The 20927-nt window shown below is 45.6% G+C and overlaps 1 protein-coding gene across 39 annotated transcripts in view; it reads right to left on the bottom strand.

The window, feature by feature from the left end:
* The window catches only part of Epn2 (epsin 2), a 61891-nt gene extending 50144 nt beyond the window's left edge, over positions 1-11747 (bottom strand). For 5 of the 39 annotated variants that reach the window (XM_039086745.2, XM_039086742.2, XM_063269765.1 and 2 more), the window contains exon 1: positions 10452-11694. The gene's annotated coding sequence lies outside the window, so the exon portion shown is untranslated. Of the gene's footprint in view, positions 1-2080; positions 2124-10451 lie in introns of those variants that run through there. The other 34 variants (XM_063269766.1, XM_063269764.1, XM_039086744.2 and 31 more) reach the window with 18 other exon arrangements.
* Between the last annotated feature and the right edge of the window lie 9180 nt (positions 11748-20927).

Consider the following 20927-nt stretch of genomic DNA (forward strand, 5'->3'; position numbering starts at 1 on the left):
AGTAAGCTGGCTTGGTTGTCCACACTGTAACTTGAATGCTTAGAGAGTCACTGAGTCACGGGAAAGCCTGAGTTACAGAATAAAATCGTCTCAAATAAAACAACAGTGGCAATTTTCACCAAGTTTACAAAAAGTCCAAATCTATTAAAAATATGCAGTTAAGCCATTATCACCACCAAGTAAGTTTACAGAAAGTCCAAATCTATCAAAGATGTACAGCCAAGCCATTATCAATAAAGTTTGGGGTTGTTTTGGAATAATCCATGGGAGAAACCTAGATTTAAAATGCTGAAGCTGAGTGATGAGTTTCACTGAATTATGCTGTTTTCATCTGTTGAATCCTCCATAATGAAACCAAATTTACAGCCCAAGTTTCTGGATTATACTCTACATAGATAAAAGTAGCAGGTACCCTTAGCTGTCAGATTCCAAGGGCTCTACCAAGTGTCCCCACCCTGAGGCAGGGTCACTTAATGCATATCCCTCTACAGGAGGCCACAGAAAAATGGCCCTTCAGAAGAAAATCAGAGTCTCAGTTCAGATTACCAAGCAGGAGTACAAAGAAGTAACCAATGTAAAGAATCCTATAAAAATTTCAGTTATCAACTATGTCCAGGAAGTGTCTGGACACAAGGGGATATTTGCCGGAAATGCCTTTAACAAGAACTCCAAAAACAGCCCTTCAAAAATAAGATAAGCAGATGGGACCACCAGCCTAGGAACTGAAGAAAACAGATTCCACCCCCACATGCAGTAGCATCCTGACACTGTCATTGCCCAGTCTCCTGGTTCTCTTTCTTTCTCTTTAGAATGAGGCTTATATGGAAGGCAGCCTCCTAGTATTCTGTCACATTCCCAGTATCCAGAGGAGTGCTTGGCACTAAGATGTCTGACCACAGACTTGTGAGATTTTGACCTTTGACTGAAATGGCTCCAGAAGCACATTAGAAGGACTCCTTTTCAACTCTAAGCATGAAACCCAGAGCAAGGTACCAGAATACACTACAGACTACAGTTGGGTGCCCTAAAAAGGAGGGGATAGGAAACAAAGACTCACAACACAAACAATACCATCTAAAATAGCATCGGCAATAGTACAGAGCACAGGGCCTTGGGTCAGGCGGATATGGAAAAGTGGGTGCAAGTAGAAACAGTGGAGACTTTGGGTCAAGAGTCTGGAGACAAGAAATGAGGTAAAGTGCAGGGAGTGAAGAGAAGAAATGAAACGAGAAGGTGGTGGCAAGCTCAACCACCTGAACAGAGAACACTTCCATGACTGGACCTGGTAAGTCCTTGTGTTCCCAAAGTGAGGAACAAGCAGGGGGAAAAATTAGCAGGTACCACGGAAGCCTACAGAGAACTGGCACTCACAAGCCCCACTCACAAGAGATGATGGCACCCACACTGACTCTGACCCATTGTTGCCAAGCAACAGTGCAACCTCCAACTGCTAAGTGTTCCCATTTGTGCATGAAACTGCAAATGTGGATGCTGCATAGGATCTGCTTTTGATATTGGCAACTAGAGTGGGCAAAAAATGGTCTCCCAAAGGCCTAATCCCAAAGACATCCACAGCCTAGTCCAAGAACCTGTGAGCCTGCTAGCTTATAAGGGCAAGGAGACAGCAAAGAGAATGAAAGCGTTATCCCCTAACTTGAGATAGGGAAAGACCACCCAGTGGGTCAAACAGAAACACAAGGGTCCTTTAGAACGGAGATGGGAGACAAGTGAGGTCATGTCACACTGATGCTGTAAGAGGGTCAAAACAACCACAGCTGGCTGAGACTGGGCCATAAGCAAAGAAATATGGAAGTCTAGAAGCTGATAAATGTAAGCAAGTGTACTCTCCTCAGCTCACATCAGGACTGTCAACACAATGGCCTTAAAATCCAAGTCAGCCCAGAAAACTGAGGTAGCACCCAAAAGAGACACCACATATACAGCCAAGATTGTCCTGTGGTTTAATCCACCCCAACATCTTTCTCTTATCCATACCAAGAACTGCAGGCTAGAATCATCTCATCTCCCTGATACCCAGTACCCAGCTAGGGACAGTATCTGACATGTGTCTCAAACTTACCAGAGTTCCTTATCTTCACCACATGGCCATAAAATTCTCCAGGGATTTCTAGAAAACAATGCTCTAAGTGTGGGCATTCTAGTCCCGGAGGACCAAGCACGTCGCGTCAGCACCCGCCCAGGATAAATTATCATTCTGGCCCTGGGAAACAGGGTGGGGCAGGAACTCTTTCAGCCCCACCCTTCTCACTGTCAGTCACTAATAGTCTTACTGTCCAGTGCTACAGGAGAAGCCTCAGGTCCATAGGACCTGTTGCCATCTAGCTCTCCAGTACCTGTAGAAGATGGCACTCTGACTGATCTTAACACTGCAACAATTAAGCTGTGTTGCCTGCAGTGCAGCAGGCCACTCTGGTAAGGACTGGGTGGGGCCCTCAGCACTCCCACTCAGCATAAAACCATAGCTATTAACCGTTCAGCCCCACTCAGTTGTTGCTGGAGCTGCCCAGCCACCCCTTCTGTCTTCCATTCTCCACTCCACCAGGCATCATGTCTCCAGCCCTTGGCACACACAGCAGCACCATTGGTTCTGCTCCTCCTCTATCCCCCATAACTCTGTACTTTCAAGATCCAGATGGCTTCCAGTTTGGTTCCTAAAACTTTCTCTGACCCTCAGATTCCATCAACGTCTAATACCACTTTTTACATTTGTCTACCTGCTGAAACACCCAGGGCCAACATTATTTCTCACTCTGTCAAGAGCCAACATCTACAGACCTCAAAACCTGAAGGCAGAGACTTCAATTTTACTAATTCATGTGTCCCAGACCACTAAACACACAGTACATGTGTACAGTACGCATCAAATAGGGGCATAAACTGAGCTACCTGTCTGTCTAGAGCACCATAGTGATATGACATTCATTAAATACTAGGCTAAAAACCTCACTTGTTATTCCTGACTAGTAACATTAAATATCAGTTATGAACTTTTTAGTACAAACTTACTTTTAAAAACATATGATAAAAAAACAAAGGGGAGAGGCCTAAAAATAAATAAAACAAACAAACAAACAAAACCATAATTTTTCTGAGCATGGTGGCATACATATTTAATTCCTCCCCGCACTTGAGAGGCTGAAGCAAGAGAGTCACAAATTTTTGGCCAATCTAAACTATACTAAGACTTTACCTAAAAAAAAAAAAAAAGCAGAGGGGCAATAAAAGGAATTGCAATTTACAACCTACATTTTGCAAATATTGGACTTGGAAAGAGCTCAGTAGTTAAGGAACTGGCTGTTCTTCCAGGACCCAGGGTCAATCCCCAGCACCCCATGACAGCTAACTACAGGTCCAGGGGTTCTGATGCCCCCTTCTGGTCTCCAGTGGCACCAGGCAAGTACTTGATAAATGAACACAGAGCCAGGCAAAACACCATGTAATATAAAATCAAAACAAATTTTGCAAATACTGCCTGCTGAAATCATTATAACAACCTGGAGTATGGGAAGGAGCCCTTGATGGGGAGATAAGAACCGGCTCTGCCAGCGCCTTGCCTGGGGCTCAGGTGGAAAGGATTACCCAACAGATCACAATCTCTCCTCCTGTACTTACTTTCCTTACCCTTTGCTAAAGCACCCACTTTTCCAAGGTGGTTTAGAGGCCATCTTCCTTCCGCTCTTCATCTGCTCCACCTTTCCTCTGTGGCCCAATCCCAGTGACTAAGAGAACCCCACGCTCTCTACTCTCAACTCCTTCACACACAGGCTCTCTCTTCTCTCTAAGCTCCCATTCCCTTGGATCTTCCAAGCCCTGGTGTTCGTAGAGGCTACCCTAACTCTCTCCATACACACAATTAGAATTGTCTGGACACTTCTAAAATCTTTGGTCCCTCCCTGATTGGTCCGGGAAGAGCCCCATTAGAAACATTTTTTTTTTTTAAGAAAGCTTTCCAGACTTCATGACTTGTAGGTGTACCAGGAGCAAGAGCTCCCGGGGCATCAAATCCAAACTCAGATTCAACATAGCACACAACCAAATGTACACACAAGGGCACCCACACCCATGCCCACCTCGGGAATCCATTCATCCATGGGAAATTCCTTCCCATTTGTTGATAATGTTCTTTTTCCTTCCAGACCCACTCAACCCTACCTGATATCCTCCCTGAGTTTTCTAGATCTTTTTATTCTACCTTCCTAGTCTCCTGACAAAAATCAAAATCACAACTCAACACACTGATGGCTTCTAATTTTCTCACAAATATTAACTTTGTCCTCTCGGTCAGACTAAGTGTGTTAGCAAGAAACATTTTATTCCCACTCATTGACCTGACACCAGACCTCAAATATCCTACCTACAGTCACAAAACTGTCTGTCCTTCAAATGTACATACTCCTGCGCCTCTTGGTTCCTACTCAGAAGGCAATAGAATTTTTTTTCCAGATGAGGTGGGATGGTGTGAGCTATTGTCATAGAAATGACTTCATAAAATTTCAAAATCAGACTAGTGTCAGACTGAATTAAAGCACATTGCTAAGCCCCCTTCCAATCTGAGAGACTGATCTGTGAAATGCCACTCTTAGGACTGCTGTGAGAACACAGCGAGGTTATAGAAACACACAGCACATCTCAGGGTAGGAAAAAAACAATAAGGCTTGTTCTGAATTTGACATGAGTGACTGTAAAATATGAGCTACAGAGACAGCTTAGTGGATAGGAACACATTATTAACATGTGGACTCCAATCCCCAGGTGAAAAGCTCAGAATAGAGCTCACACCTATAACCCCACGTTGATGGGGAAAGACAGGCAGACCCCAAGAGTTCACTGACCATCCAGCCCAGCCAAACGGCAAACTTCACGCTCAGTTAAGGATCCTTTATCAAGACAGCAGTTACAAACCAACAAAGACACCTGGAAAGTCCCGCTCTGGCCTCCATATGCATTCCCAGAACTCACAGCATGTACCACACCACAGCCATCCCACATACTAACATACACAGACAACACACACTCCAAACACACAATCAAATACTACTCATTCACTTTGAGCCTGAAACAGGTTGCCAAACCCTGAGTATTAGTTCCTTCAAAAATGCAAGAAACACGGTGATGGGTGGAAAAGGGAAAATTTTTCTCAAATTCTATAAACGCCAAAGAATATTAAATCGATCTAAGTTAGGAAATAATTTTCATTAACACTGGGATGATTAATGACTCTGAGTTGTTCTGCCCAGATAGACCAAAGACCAAAGACCAACACCAACAATCACCTCTCCAAGCTGCATCCCTAAAAGGCCTAGAAAGTCATCACCACGGTGCTGCTCACGTAGGAATGCACCTGCTTTTCCAACAGGAGGGGATTTACTGCCATTCTGAAGGCCATTTTTATCTCACATAACTATCTTTAAAGAAAATGAACCAACTAACTCTCACAGGGAAATGCTTGTAACCACGTTCCAAATCATAATAGGAAAAATCAAAATGGGAACAGTGCTCAGAGAACCCAAACTCCTTTCTAAATGCCACCCTGCCATCTTCAGAGCACTATTTAGAAGGATTCTGATTTCCTCTGCACAGCCAGCTGATGCTAAGATACCTCACAGGCCTTCTTTCAGTCCTCAGGCCAAGATTCCAAAGTCTAGTCCCCAAACTGGCAGCATCAGTAACATGCAGACACTGGCTAAAAACGTACGCTGACAAGATGACTCAGGAGGTAAAGACACTTGCCACCAAGCCTGACAACCTGAGTTGTAGCCCTGGGACCTCCACAACAGATGAGAACTGATTCCCACAAGTTATCCTTTCTCTCTCTCTCTCTCTCTCTCTCTCTCTCTCTCTCTCTCTCTCTCACACACACACACACACACACACACACACACACACACACACACAATGTTGTGTGCACATACATGAGTAATAAATAGGGACCATAGGGATGGCTTAGCAGTTAAGGGTACCATTTAATGCTCTCCCAAAGGAACTGAATTTAGATCTCAGTACTCATCTCTGGACGCTCACAACCACCTATAACTCCAGCTCCATGGTATTAAATGTCCTTTTCTGGATACTGTGGTCACCCTCACGCACATAGCACAGATGCATTTATATAAATTAAAATGTGCATATATAAATATAAAATTATACACACACTTGCCTTCAAGAAAATAGCTGACCGACTCAGAAGGCAGATGTGGCAGATGGATCTCAGTTAAGAGGCCAGCCTAGTCTACCCAACAAGTTCCAGGACATCAGAACTACATGGAGAGACCCTGTCTCAAAAATGTAAAACAAAACTAGTAGTAAGTGTACTTTTTAAAAACTTGAATATGCATTCCCAAGACTGGATATGATAGACCCAGTGGTACAATGTCTCGTCGAGTGTGCTCAAAGCCCTGCTGAGTTTAATCCCCTGCACCAAATAAACAGTAAGTAATCTCAGCATTTAGGAAGCAGAGGCAAGAGATTTATAACTTCAAAATCATCCTGAACTACACAGTGAATTCAAGCCACCCAAAGCTACACAAGAACCTATCCAAGGAAGGGGGATAAAGGTGTTGTCAGGTTTTATCTACTGAACTGGAAGCTCTGGGGTGGAGCCTGGCAACCAACTGAAACCAACCCTCTAGGGAATCCTGAAGCACAGCAAATTAGAGAGTGGATGAATGTCTTTCCCATGAAGTAGTCCTTGTTGGTCTTACTTTAGAACAAATCAAGCTCAATGATGGGTGGGTCCCACCCCACCCAGCCAGGAGACCCACTAGACCAAGGCCCAATGCCCAGCTCCAAAGCAATCTGCCATGAGGCTGTGGCAGCCGAACTATGCCATTAGATTCTCTAAACCACTACGCTGCAGGATAAGAGAGATGTGACAATGACATTACCAAAGAAGGGGGAGAGCAGATGCAGCCTGCATTCAAGTGATTAATTATAAATGCTTTTAAATTCACATCATGCATTAGCCCTGGATGGCCAGCCATCCCTCAGGAAGAGCTTATTTCTCCATTTGTCAGCTGAGTTACATGACCAAAGCCTTAGACAAAGTCCCTATGGACCAACTCTGCGCTGCTTTGAACAGAGAAAGCGGAGATACCATTCTTTCTCCAGAACACCCTTAAAAGCAGTACACTCCTTAACTCAGATCCACAGGAAGCCAAACCGGGATCACAGAAATGAAGCCCAGTCCAGGACCCAACAGTGCTGGGAGAGTTACCAGAAGAATCAATCAAATCTAAGGAGGCAGGGACCTCAAAGAGGCATGGTTTTGTTTCTGTTTCTTTTTTTTTTTCTAAACTCCAAACCTAAATAAAACACTTATCATAAAAGTAGCCCATTCAATTATTGACATTCAAATCACAGTACTTCCACAGACCCTAAGGTCTGGAGAAAACAGGAACTTTAACACATTTATAGATCCCAGCCTTTCAAGGGATTCATGGACCCAGTGTGGAATACTATGCTGAGTCTTGCAGCTTAACCCAGCAGTTCTAACCGTTTCCACTCACATATGGGCTTCAATTCCAATCCTATGCTCTGATGAAAATGGTTCTGTTTTAAAGGTTGCTAAAAGAGCATCAAGATTTTTAGGACTCAGACTTCTCAATCATCAGACTGCTAGCAGGTATGGTCAAACAAACCTCTAGATACAGTAGCTGAATACACACTTAACTATATACATGTTTCTTTGGACTTGTTTTTCTAAGTTTCTATTTTTCAGGCACTATAAACAAACTAAGAAAATTCTAGGCCAGATGTGGTGGCATTTACCTTTAATCTCAGTACCTGAGAGGCAGAGGCAGGTAGATCTGTGAGTCCAAGGCCAGCCTGATCTACAGGACAGTGAGGCCTACATAGAAAGACCCTGCATCAAAAGAAGAGAAAGAGAAGAGGGACAGACGGACAGACAGATAGGCAAACAGGAAATAAATTTGGGTTGGAGAGATGATTCCACGGTTAAGGGCACTAATTGCTCTTCCAGAGGTCCTGAGTTCAATTCCCAGCAACCACAAGGTGGCTCAGAACCATCTGTAATGTGATCTGATGCCCTCTTCTGTCATGCAGATATACAGAAAATAAATTTGGGGGGTGGAGAGATAACTAAGTTAAGAGCATTTGCTGTTCCTTCAGAGGATCCATCTCAGTTCCCAGCAACCATGTCCAGAAGCTTGTAGTATCCCACACCTTTTTCTGGCCTCTGAGAGCACTGTACCCATGTACACAAAGAAATGCACACACATAATAAAATAATAAGCAATAAGACAAGTCTTAATTAAGAAAGCTAGTCATGGGGCTGGAGAAATGGCTCAGTGGTTAAGAGCACTGGCTGCTCTTCCAGAGGTCCTGAGTTCAAATCCCAGCAACCACATGGTGGCTCACAACCATCTGTAATGGGATCCAATGCCCTCTTCTGGTGTCTGAAAACAGCTACAGTGTACTCACATACATAAAATAAATAAATCTTAAAAAAAAAAAAAAAAAAAGAAAGCTAGTCATGGTGATGAATACCTTTAACCCCAGCACCAAGCCAACCTGATCTACACACTGCATTCCAGGGCAGCCAGAGCTAAATAAGCAGTGAATGACTTATCAGAATGTTTGTCAGCTGGAGGCTCGATACATCTCAATAGCAGAGTTCTTTGCTTAGCAAGTGTGAAGCCTTAAATTCAATTCCCAACACTGCACAGGAAAAAAAAAAGAAAGTGATCCACTGGACAGTCATTTCCCGATACAAATGGTGAACAGTAGTGGTTTGTGTAGGAGCAAGTTTAAAAAGTGGGACTTGTACAGAATCATAGAAACATCACCCTGGCCCGCAGGACTACTTATTAATAGACCTGAGTACTACTGTATGTCACAGACTGAACCAAGCCTTGGAAATCCAAAGAAAGACAAGGCAACCCTGGTCTCAAAGATGTCAGTCTCAAAATGCCCAGAGTACTCTAACAAACCCTGTGTGGAGGGGAGGCGAGTAGAGGAAGACGGGCCCAAAGATTGGTAGTTGGCAAAGGCTTGACAGAGAGGCAAGCTTAAACCCAAATAAACTTAACCAGCAGACCAAGGGCCAAGCATGGCAACCCATGCCCTGTAATTCAATCCCTGGAGAGGGTGAGGCAGGAGAATCAAATTCCAGACCAACCTGGGTTACACAGTGAGACCCTTTGGGGAATGAGTTCTCTGAGTATCGCTCAGTGTCACCAGGTGCTCATGGCAGTCAATCACACCCCATGCACAGGACAGGACAGCTTTGCACACAGTGGACAACTGAGTGAAATTCATTCTTTCCATGATTTAGTCCACAAAGAACTCAAAAGTTGCCACTATTAATTACATTTAAAACGTCCTTTAACTTCTAGAAATAATAATAATAATAATAATAGCACAAACCATTAAAATAAGTCAGATTCTCCAAAACTTTTCGACTACTTTCACAGGACTCTTATCAGAACCTCCACTCTTGGGAAATCTATTCCTCATTATGAAAGATTACATAAGAGGCAGTCATATTTCCAGATAGGTTCTACAAAGGACGGGCCGTTTTTCAGGACTACAAACACCATGCCAGGTATTATCACTTAGAAGTGATACACCTGGGCTAGAGAGAATGCTAAGCAGTTAAGAGCACAGACTTTTTTAAAGAACCAGAGCTCACTTCCCAGAACCCCCATCAGACAGCTCCCAACTAAATATACTCCAGCTGCAGGGAACAGGACAACTTCTGCACTCACAGGGCACCTACACTATACACTGCCCTCTCAGCCACACGCATACAATTTTTTTTAAGTTTCCCGTTTCTTTGTTACTCAGATGTTTGGCACCATACACCCCGCAGGGAAAGGAGATCAACACTGCCCCCATCCTTCTACCTCAGAGCTCAGGGAGAAATCCAAATACCCCACAAAATTACTCAAACTCAGCCCATGTGGTACAGTACTTTGCAATTAATGTTTACAAAACAACAGCCCAGTCACATAGTTACAGATAACTAGCTTAACTTTAAAACTAGGAAAACCAAACTTTAAAGTCACAAAAGCAGTCTGGGTGTGGTGGCCTTTAATATCTCCACCCAGATGAGGGTGGATCTCGGTGCATTCAAGGCCAGACTGACAACCTAGTGAGACTCTGTCATAAAACATAACAAAAGCAAACATACAAATAAAAAATGAGACCTACAGGTGTTCCCCAACACAGTCATTAATCACGAACACCCTTCAGAAGCAAGCTGCAGTTCTTCCCATGCTCATTTAAATACAGACAAGAGCTTCATTACCAACAAGATATAGATGGAAGGCTTAATTACCAACGCAAAGCCGATCACTGTGGATCCAGTATCTACCGCTATCACTCTATCTCTAGAGTTACAAGACCACGAAGTTCCCGTTAAGTCTTCGTTATATTACATAATAATGGGGATGTCGATCCTAGAAATTCACCTTTTTCATTTCAACCCCATTTCAATCCCTTCTTCCACGGGTTATTTTCTTGAGTATGCAGAAGAATTCACACATCTTTCTCATCTTTCTTTACCCATTTTCTTGTATGAATGTTAAAAATAACAGGCAAGCGACTTGGGGAATCCTTAACGTTGAAGGAATCCTTAAGTGTCCCGGAGTTGGGGCTTCCAGCTGTGTCAGACACCCTATCCCTAGATGACCTTGGGCAAACTAACACATTTTTTGGGCCTTAGTTTCCCTAGTCAAAAATCACAAGAATGGCTAAATCCTATCCTTCCTGAAACAGACTTCAAATGCGTTCCCAAGGCAGCACTAAAGTGAAGAGGCCGCTGGGAAGGACTGAGGCCCCAGACCAAGGAACGAACTTGTACCGACCAACCTAAGGTTTCTAGGGAGCTCAGACGGTCTGCTCCCCCTGCAAAACCACTGGGCCAACTTCAGGTTGCAAACAAAAACCTGTTGGCCCGGACTCCTCTAGGAATGGCCTGCCTCTCCCAACGCGCTCGGCTCGCGCTCGGACGGAGCCGGCCCGCCGGCCCACAGGAGAGCGAGGGTCTCCCGGAAGAGGCCGACCCCACGCGCGGCTCGCCCACCCGGACTCGCCCAACAGGGCCGCCAGGTCTCTGCCATCCCACGCGGAACAAAAGGCAGCTGGAGCCTGGCTTCGCCGCCCCCGTCCCCGCTGTGCTGTGGAGTGGGGGCCGGGTAGGGGAATCCAGTCCCGGGGGCGAGAAAGACGTGGGTAAGGGAACCCCTTCCCCCGGTCCCCTGGGGAAGGCCGGCCGACTCGGACCCGGGTGAGCCGGGGGAAGAGCATGCTCTGGGGAGGGGCGGGGTTGTTCCAAACTGAAGGCTCGGGAGATGAGGTGTGAGGCGAAGACAGGAGCCGAGGCTGGGAGGCAAACGTCCTCTCTCAGCTCAGAGCGGGCTCAGGTGGGGCGGAGCCTGGCTGAGCAGTCCAGCCGGGTGGGGTCCGGCTGGCCGCACAGTGCACGCCCCGGCCAACGAGGGGGAAGCCGGTGCTCTAGGGGAGTCCACGCACTGGAAAGAAGGTCCGCGCCCCGCCCCGTCCCGACTCCCGAGACACCACCACATCAAGCCCCGCGAGTCCCGGCTCACCTCTGTTCCCGGCCAGCGCGAGTGCAAGGCTGCAGCCGCCGGCGACGCTGGAGAGGCGGGAGCGACCCGAGCCCGTGCAGCGTTTGACACCCACACGCCAGCCAACATGGCGGCCGAGAGGGGGCGCGCCGGCAGCGAGCGCGCGCGCGCAAGCCCCTCCCTCTGAGCTCTAAGGCTCCTCCCACACGCCCACTGGCTCCGCCCTTCTTAGCTCCTAGGCTCCGCCTCTAAACCGGTCCGCCCCTCCCACAGATGCCCCCAAGGCTGCCTCTAAATAGCTCCTGCTACTACGCAAACCTAAACAAATTTATGAAGCCATAACTCAGAGTCCTACACATTCCCCCCGACCTCTACAATTCCCCAGGGCATACATAACTACCTTAACCTTCAATCCATGCTCCTCCCTTAAATCCTCAAAGAACCCCGCCTAGCCTGCTCAGAACCATGGCCACTTAGTCTTTCTACTTGCACATGGAAAATGTGCAATGGAAGCTGAGACAGGAAGGAGGCCAGGTGCTGGACAGGGTTGATTTATTTAGCTACAAGTACGTTCACTTCGTGGAGATTAATTTTTATGCATATTTCAGATTTGTGTGCTTTGCCTGTGTGTGCATTTCCATAAAAATGTTGAGTCTAGAACTTGGCAGCCCAAGTGGTTGAACCCTCGGAATTTAGCAGCCCCAACTGCAAGCCTACAGTCTCACTCTTAGGTACCCAACAAAGCAATGTAGGGTCACATGCCAAACTATGGGGGGCACACAGAAACAGGCCAGAGATGAGAGCAGAGCCTATCAGGAAGACAAGCAGGGTCCTGACTCCCCTGAGGGAGGATCTCAGAAGGGTCAGAACTGAAGGCTAAACCCCAAAGCTGATAGCAGACAGCCCTCATAACAGGGCCTAGGACATGAATCAAGGCTCAAGAGGAAGGTACAAGGTACCATTTCAGTTGTTTGAATATGCTTGGCCCAGGGAGTGGCACTATTAGGAGACTTGGCCTTGTTGGGGGTGGGGGTGGCCTTGGAGAAAGTGTGTCACTGTGGGAGTGGACTTTGAGACACATCTCCCAGCTGCCTTGAAGCCAGTCTTCTGTTGGCCTTCAATTTAAGAAGTAAAACTCTCAGCTTCTTGAGCATTATGCCTGCCTGGACTGTGCCCTGCTTCCTGCCATGATGATAATAGACTGAACCTCTGAACCTGTAAGCCAGCTCCAACTAAATGTTGTTCTTATAAGAGTTGCCTTGGTGGGTTGGGGATTTAGCTCAGTGGTAGAGCGCTTGCCTAGCAAGCGCAAGGCCCTGGGCTCAGTCCCCAGCTCCGAAAAAAAAAAAAAAGAAAAAAGAAAAAAAAAGAGTTGCCTTGGTCATGGTATCTCTTCACAGCGATGCAAACTCTAAGACAACTTCTATTACCAATCTGCTCCCCAAATTTTCATCCTGCCTTTGCTCACTGAAGGAGAGTTTGCAGGTCATTGTACTTCTCAGAACCACACATACATTTTTCCTATAAAGAACTCACAAATTCACGTTTTAAAAAAAGTCACATGGGTCTCAAAAGCAGGGAATGTAGAATCCTTTTCTCTGCCCACCATATAATAAAGCTGGAAGCCACCCCTAACACATTTGCAAGCTCACGTGGTCACTTTTCTTTTGAAAGTCTAACTTGAGAACATTCTGGATGCTGGAAGCCCTGACCCATAATTTACTGCTACAGTGGGTGCCTGGATTAATAAATGAAATCACACATTATGTACCTACTTTGCTGTGAGAACTATAGTTCCATTTGAACTGGCCCATCTGGTGGGGAAAATGTGTCTGTGATTTATCCCCACCTTATCACAAATTAACAGCCAACTCGCCTGTAACAAAAGACCAGTTAAAGAAAGTGGGCAAAAGGGGTTGGGGATTTAGCTCAGTGGTAGAGCGCTTGCCTACGAAGCGCAAGGCCCTGGGTTCGGTCCCCAGCTCAAAAAAAAGAACAAAAAAAAAAAAAAAAGAAAAGAAAGAAAGAAAGAAAGAAAGTGGGCAAAATACAGCTGATTTGATGAAGGATGTGATTAGACCGAACAGGGTGGCGCTACAATAAGAGAAGAGACCAGAGAGGTTTGCCTGTTCTGAATCTTAACTTCCCTTTATGGTATGTCTTTCTAGATGCAAGCAGAACCCATTCTGATTGCAAGGTCTGGTGACTGAAGGCTAACTGAGAGACCTTCTCCATGGCCAAAACAGAAAGATTGTCTGGGGATTATGGCTGGCTTTGGTGGAGAGGAATTCTAGTTCCTATGGCTTGCCTTGAGGGCTGAAATGCTGTAGGATATAGAAAGGCAGGAAAGGGTCACAAAGAGACTTTGCCGGCAACACATTTCTTATTAACGTCTTTCAGTTCAAAGGACTCTGCATGTCAAATGACACAGTTTGGGATGTCACTTCTGAGCCCTAATGACCTCATTATGGAGAATGGAGTTTAGAGAAGAGAACTGTCTTTAAATGATGAGGCCCTGCCCCATTTACAACTCCAGACTGACAGTGACAGCAGCCTGGCAAGGGTGAAGACAGCTCCATGCTCTGAACAGCCTGGAAGATTCTCCTCAGAGGCTTCCACTGAGGTGAAGCCGAGACACACGAGAAAGGGCAAGTTCGGAGAACAAAGGGGAAGAGAGGAGCCCCTCACTCTAGAGTTTGAATGAAATCTTTTGCCAGCTAAGAACCAAGAGTTCCACCACAATTAAGAATAATTAATACTATTTCCTGCGAAGGTTCACAACATAAAGTATTCATTTTTATAAAGAAACATTTTCGGGGTTGGGGATTTAGCTCAGCTGGGTTCGGTTCCCAGCTCCGAAAAAAAGAAACATTTTCAAATACAAGTGTCAAATGAGGTTGGGAGTGGTGGTGCACACCTTTAATTCCAGCACTTTTCAAGCAGAAGCAAATGGACCTCTGTGAGTTTGAGGTCAGCCTGGTCTGTGTAGTGAGTTCCAGGTCACCAAGGTTATATCATGAGAAAGAAAAAGAGAGAAGACTTAGAGAATGTTAATGTAATAATAAACCAGGCTTTATCCCTGAGTGAATATGACCTGAGTCAGGGCTTATACTTCTCCCAAACTTTGTTTACAATGAAGATAACTTCCTCCTCACTTCCTGCCTCCCAGGGATCTATTACCTTAGCAACTGCAACCCTATCTGATATTCCTCAGAAACCCTCCTAGGATTTCATTCAAATTCTTTAGCAACTTTTGAAGGCAAATAGTTTCAAAACAGTCCACAAGGGTACATAAGGCTATGTAAAGCTTTTGCAAAGTCCCAGCACTCAGGAGGCAGAGCCAGGGGGAAGTCTGAGTACAAGGCTAGCCTGGTCTACAGAATGAGTCCCAGGGCAGCCAAGGATACACAGAGAAACCCTGTCTATTTAAAAAAAAAAAGACAATGAATTCCTCACATCTTAGCTCTCAGGTATGTCTTAGTTTCTTCCAAAGAGTCTTTTTTTTTTCTTTTGACCTCATGCTTAAATTAAAATCTATATTAAAATCTCTTTTAGGGGGTGAGAAGATGGATTAGTAGTTAATAGTGCATACTGTTCTTACAGAGGACCTGAATTAAATTCCCAACACCCACATCAGACACTAACAACCACTCCAGCTCCAGAGGATCCAATATCTCTGGCATACAAAGACACATAACTAAAAATAAATCTTTTAAAAGTCTCTTCCAATAAACTCTAACTCTGCTTCACACTGGCTTGTCCAAGTTTTGTTTTGTTTTGCTTGCTTGCGTGCGTGCTTGTTTGTTTGTTAGTTTGTTTTGGAGAAAGGGCCACACTACGTAGCTCTGGTCATCTCAGATCTCACCTTGTAGACTAGACTGGCATTGAACTCACAGAGATCCTCCTGGAATTAAGAATGCTCCACCACGGTTGGGGATTTAGCTCAGTGGTAGAGCGCTTGCCTAGGAAGCGCAAGGCCCTGGGTTCGGTCCCCAGCTCCGGGAAAAAAAAAAAAAAAAAGAATGTTCCACCACACCCAGCCAAGGGAAGGGTCTGGCTTATCTGAGTCAAGGTCCTCAAATATTAAGGGAATGTCTCCAATTGCTGTAGGTGACAGAACAGAATGTCACCTCCATCACTGCTAACTCTGGACCCAGGATTTTTCACAGCAGAAAATAATTTGAGGGTGAGCCAGTGTGAAGCAGAGTTGGAGTTCATTAAGAAGCGGCTCATTTTGTCTTGTTTTGTCTTGAGACAGGTGCTCATTATAAAGTCCTGGCTGGTGGGAACTCTCTATTGTTAGGTGTCAGAAACGTGGGACCTGAGGCTGAGGTGCACATTAACATATCAAAGCGGATGCTGGCCAACTCTGCCAGCATCACTCAGTACCTGTGGTTCCTCCCAGTTCTTTATCTCCCTGCCCCCTATCCCAAACCTGTCCTTCCCAGGGCTGGTCTTCCACTTAGCTCCTGATTCCCTAAGCCTGATTTCTACATAACTGGGCCATTTTGGCTACTGCTCTCGCTCCCCTCCCTTCTCTCTTATGGTCCAGTTTAGTCGGCTGACCATATTCAGCCTGGACTCTTCCCTCTCCCTGCTTCCATATATATATTCTTCTCCAGGGGCTGGAGAGATGGCTCAGTGGTTAAGAGCACTGGCTGCTCTTCCCGAGGTCCTGAGTTCAAATCCCAGCAACCACATGGTGGCTCACAATCATCTGTAATGAGATCTGATGCCCTCTTCTGGTGTGTCTGAAGACAGTTATAGTGTACTTATACATAAAATAAATAAATAAATTTTTTAAAGATTTATTTACTTGGGGCTGGGGATTTAGCTCAGTGGTAGAGCGCTTACCTAGGAAGCGCAAGGCCCTGGGTTCGGTCCCCAGCTCCGAAAAAAAGAACCAAAAAAAAAAAAAAAAGATTTATTTACTTACTTAATGTATATAAGTACACTGTAGCTGTCTTCAGACACACCCAACCCCATTACAGATGGTTGTGAGTCACCATGTGGTTGCTAGGAATTGAACTCAGGACCTCGGGAAGAGCAGTCGGTGCTCTTAACCGCTGAGCCATCTCTCCAGCTCCCCAATAAATTTTTTTTTAAAAAAATCTCCTCCATACTTTTAGACGTGGTCCTGTCCTCTTATTTCACTGTTTTTCATTCAACTGTATACCTAGGTTGGCCTCAAACTCAGAGCTCTGCCTGCTTTCCCTCTGCCTCCTAAGTTCTGGAATTAAAGGTGTGTGCTACTATGCCTAGAGACAGCCCTGTGCCAGAGAAGGACCTAGGATATCTACCTGACGTTTGAGTGAGGAGCTTTTTTTCCTGTCTTTCTATCCTGTCTCAGGATGAGCGATAGAACATTACTGGTACATACCCAGGCAGAGAGGACATTACTGACTAAATCACTGTCTGATTTTTAGATTGAACCCAGGCTCTTGTAGATGCCAGGCAAATATTCCCAGCCCACATGCTCCACCCTAAAATTTTCAATGATGGGAATGTCTGTCTGTCCCTCCCCTCCTCTCCCATATACCCCACCCCAGGGTTTCTCTGTGTCCCATGACCGTCCTGGAGCTCATTCTGTAGACCAGGCTAACCTTGAATGCAGAGATCCTCCTGGTCTGTCTCCTGAGTGCTGGGAGTAAAGGCCTGAGTTGCAACCAGCTTTCCGTGCTGTCTTACTTATCTGGTGACCCGGGGCAAGTGAGAGCAGAGCTGTGGTGTGCCTGGGTCCCTGCTGTTGGAAAGAAATGTTCTCAGGGCAAAAGTAATTCAGCAAAGTAATTTGTTCAAAAGGAGTGCACCTGAACTGGGTCCAGTCTACCAAACATACTGAGGCAGGAAGCTCGCTTAGGTTTCGGGTTTTGTTTTTTGTTTGTTTGTTTTTGGTTTGGTTTGGTTTGGTTTGGTTTGGTTTGGTTTGGTCTGGTCTGGTTTGGTTTGGTTCAGTTTCAGACAGGGTTTCTCTGTGTAGCCCTGACTGTCCTGGAACTCACTCTGTAGACCAGGCTGACCCCAGAGATCTGACCACCTCTGCCTCCAAGCAATGGGGTTGAAGGCGAATACCTACAGTACAATGGCCAGCTACTTTCTCCCATTAGCTGTTGCCCAACATCTCAGTCTTCCAGACTGGCTAATTAAAAAAAAAAAAAAAGAAAAAATGAAGGGGGAAAAGGTCAGGCACTCTAGGTCATCAAGTTCCTGGAATAGGGGGTAGGAGCTTAAAATAATAACAACAAAAAAAGATTTGTATTCCTTTGCATAATTGTTTTACATGGTGGGAGAGATTTATAGAATTTTGGCCTTGTCTAGGCTAACTACCTGAACACACACACACACACACACACACACACACACACACACACACACACATATATATCCATGACCTCTGAAAAGTCCAGGAGTCTTCAGGACGCATCTGAAATATCTGAAATGCATCAGTTATAACTAAGAAGGTGAGTTTTTTTTAATTGTATGAGATTTTGGCTGCGTGTGTGTGTGTGTACCACATGTGTGACTGGTCTCTACAGAGGTCAGAAGAAAGCATCAGATCCCATGGAACTAGGGTTATAGACCATTTGGAGCCATCCTGTAGGTGCTGGGAATAGAACCCAGGTCCTCTGCAAGAGTGACAAGTGTTCTTAACCACTGAGCCATCTCTCCAGTCCCTAAATGTACATGAATGAAAGATGAAGTCTTTACATTTGACCTTTCTGGGGCTGGAGAGATGGCTCAGCAGTTAAGATCACTTACTGCTCCCACAGAGAAGACCCAGGTTCAGTTTCCAGCACCCCCATGTTGGCTCACAACCATCTGTAAATCCAGTTCCAGGCAATCTATTACTTACTTCCAAACTGGGTATTTATGTGATGCATACACATATGCCAACAAAACGAATCTTTATCTTTTTTTTTTTTTTTTTGGTTCTTTTTTTCGGAGCTGGGGACCGAACCCAGGGCCTTGCGCTTCCTAAGCAATCGCTCTACCACTGAGCTAAATCCCCAACCCCTTATCTTTTTTTTTTTTATTAGAAAGTCAGACACGATGGCTCAGGCCTCTAATCACACTACTGGGAAGCTGAGGCAGGGAGATCTTCAGTTCATGGCCAGCCTGAGCTACATACTGAAAGCATGTCTCGAGAAACAAAAACAAAAGTCAACAAATAGATTGAGTTAGCTGTGGCCAGAGGTTTTTTTTTCTTTTTTTTTTTTTTTTTGGTTCATTTTTTCGGAGCTGGGGACCGAACCCAGGGCCTTGCGCTTCCTAGGCAAGCGCTCTACCACTGAGCTAAATCCCCAACCCCGTGGCCAGAGTTTTTAAGGCAGGGTTTCTTTGTGTAGTCCTGGATGTCCTGGAACTGCACTTATAGACCAGGCTGGCCTCAAACCCAGAAATCCACCTGCCTCTACTCCCTGAGTCCTGGGATTAAACATGTACACTACCATAGCTGGCCACATCTATTTTTTTTAATTACATATTTTTGTGTGTGTAGGTCTATACTTGGAGGTAAAAGGACAACTTAACAGGAGTCAGTTCTCTCCCTTCCACCACATATGAGACCTAGGGAAGGAACTCAGGCTGTCAGGCTTGGTAGCAGCACCTTTACTGAATGAGTCACCCTGCTAGCCTGAGGTAGGCTGCAGAAAGAGAACGGGATACTGATTAAGACACGAGGTGCTGGGGCTGGGGATTTAGCTCATTGGTAGAGCGCTTACCTAGGAAGCGCAAGGCCCTGGGTTCGGTCCCCAGCTCCGAAAAAAAGAACCAAAAAAAAAAAAAAAAGACACGAGATGCTGGCCTTCAGGATAGGATGCGAATTGGAAGCAAGAGATTGGCAGTGCTTAGGAGGTTGTGTACAAGGTCAGAGGCATTACTCCTGTTGAGTGCAAGCCACTCCCCCCAAACCCATTTGGAAGTGTACCACCCTCCCTCACAATCCTTTTCTGAAGTCATCTTCTGAGATCAGACAGAGATCGGGCTTGTTCAGGGTGGTATGGCTGTAGACGAATCTTCATGATGATATTTTGGGGGATATTAAAGACAGCCACCACCACCCCCCCTAGGTTTCTCTGGCATTGAGGAGGTCATCCCAGAGGAGTATGGGAAGACCGAAAGCCTGAGGACAGGGAGTGCTCCAAGTCTAGGGTGTGTTTTGTGACTGTTTGTGCCAGAGAGACTCACTCTATAGTTCACACTGAATTTACTATATAGATCAGGCTCAGCTCAAACTTGTGACAGTCCTCCTGCCTCCTGGGTGCTGGATAACAAACTAAACCCACCATTCCCGGTTTCCAAAGATCTGAACACTATGCTCAAAAACACTGTTCCAGGTTTAGTGGGCAGAGCTCAATGGTAGAGTGCCTGCCTCAAGTACTGAGTGCTCTGGGCTCCATCCCAGAACCACTGAAATAACTAAGGGCTGGAGAGATGAATGGCTCATGGTTAAAAGCAATCACTGCTCGCTCCTCCAGCAGACCAGAACTCGGTTCCTAGCACCACCTCAGGCAGCTCACAACAGCCTGTAATTCCAGATCCAGGGATCTAATGTTCTCCTCTGGCCTCCAAGAGCACACATGTGATATAGACACAGAGAAACACAGCCATGGATAAATTAAAATATTTTTCTTTGGAAATAACAGAAAAAAAATTTAAATGCCCCCGCAAAGCGGGGCATGGTGACCCACACCTGTGAGCCTTTAATTCTATCATTACTCAGGAGGCAGAGGGCAGGGAATTGAACAAAGGCCTCACCTCACATAAATGAAGCCCTACCCTGCCTGGTCTTAGTCTGTACAAACATCAACGTCCTTGCTTATACAAGCTAAAAGGTGTTCGAGGCTAAGATGTCAGCTGGTGCTACGGGTCACATACGTGGTGGTGTGGCTGATGGGACACTTGAGGCAGGGTGACTGCATGGTCTGCACCCCCACACACATGGAATGGCGCTCTGTGTGCTCAGCCTCCCACTTGTCTCTTCCAGAAGAGTATGTCAGAGCTTTTCCGTACCAGTACAATGTAAGGAGTTCCTTGCTTTTCTTGTCTTTTTTTCCCTCAATCCTGGTTGTGTAAATTTTTAGGTCGTCGGGGTTTTAAAACCATTTTATGCATATGCATAATTGGGAACACACATGATTAAAATCGGATGCATCATGGAAAGGAACTCAGTCGAAACAACGAAGAAAAGAGAAACACAAATTTCACCCTTTGGCTCCCTCCTTCTTCTTTTGAACCCCATAAGAGGAAGTCTCTTGAAGACCCTCACTCACGAGGCCCACCATCAGTCTGCACAGTGTATTCCTCTTTTAATCTGTGTGATCAGTTCTGATCTTGCTTCTTTTGCAAATCAATGTG

Source organism: Rattus norvegicus, chromosome 10 (assembly GCF_036323735.1).
Source record: "Rattus norvegicus strain BN/NHsdMcwi chromosome 10, GRCr8, whole genome shotgun sequence".
In the NCBI taxonomy this organism is placed as follows: domain Eukaryota; kingdom Metazoa; phylum Chordata; class Mammalia; order Rodentia; family Muridae; genus Rattus; species Rattus norvegicus.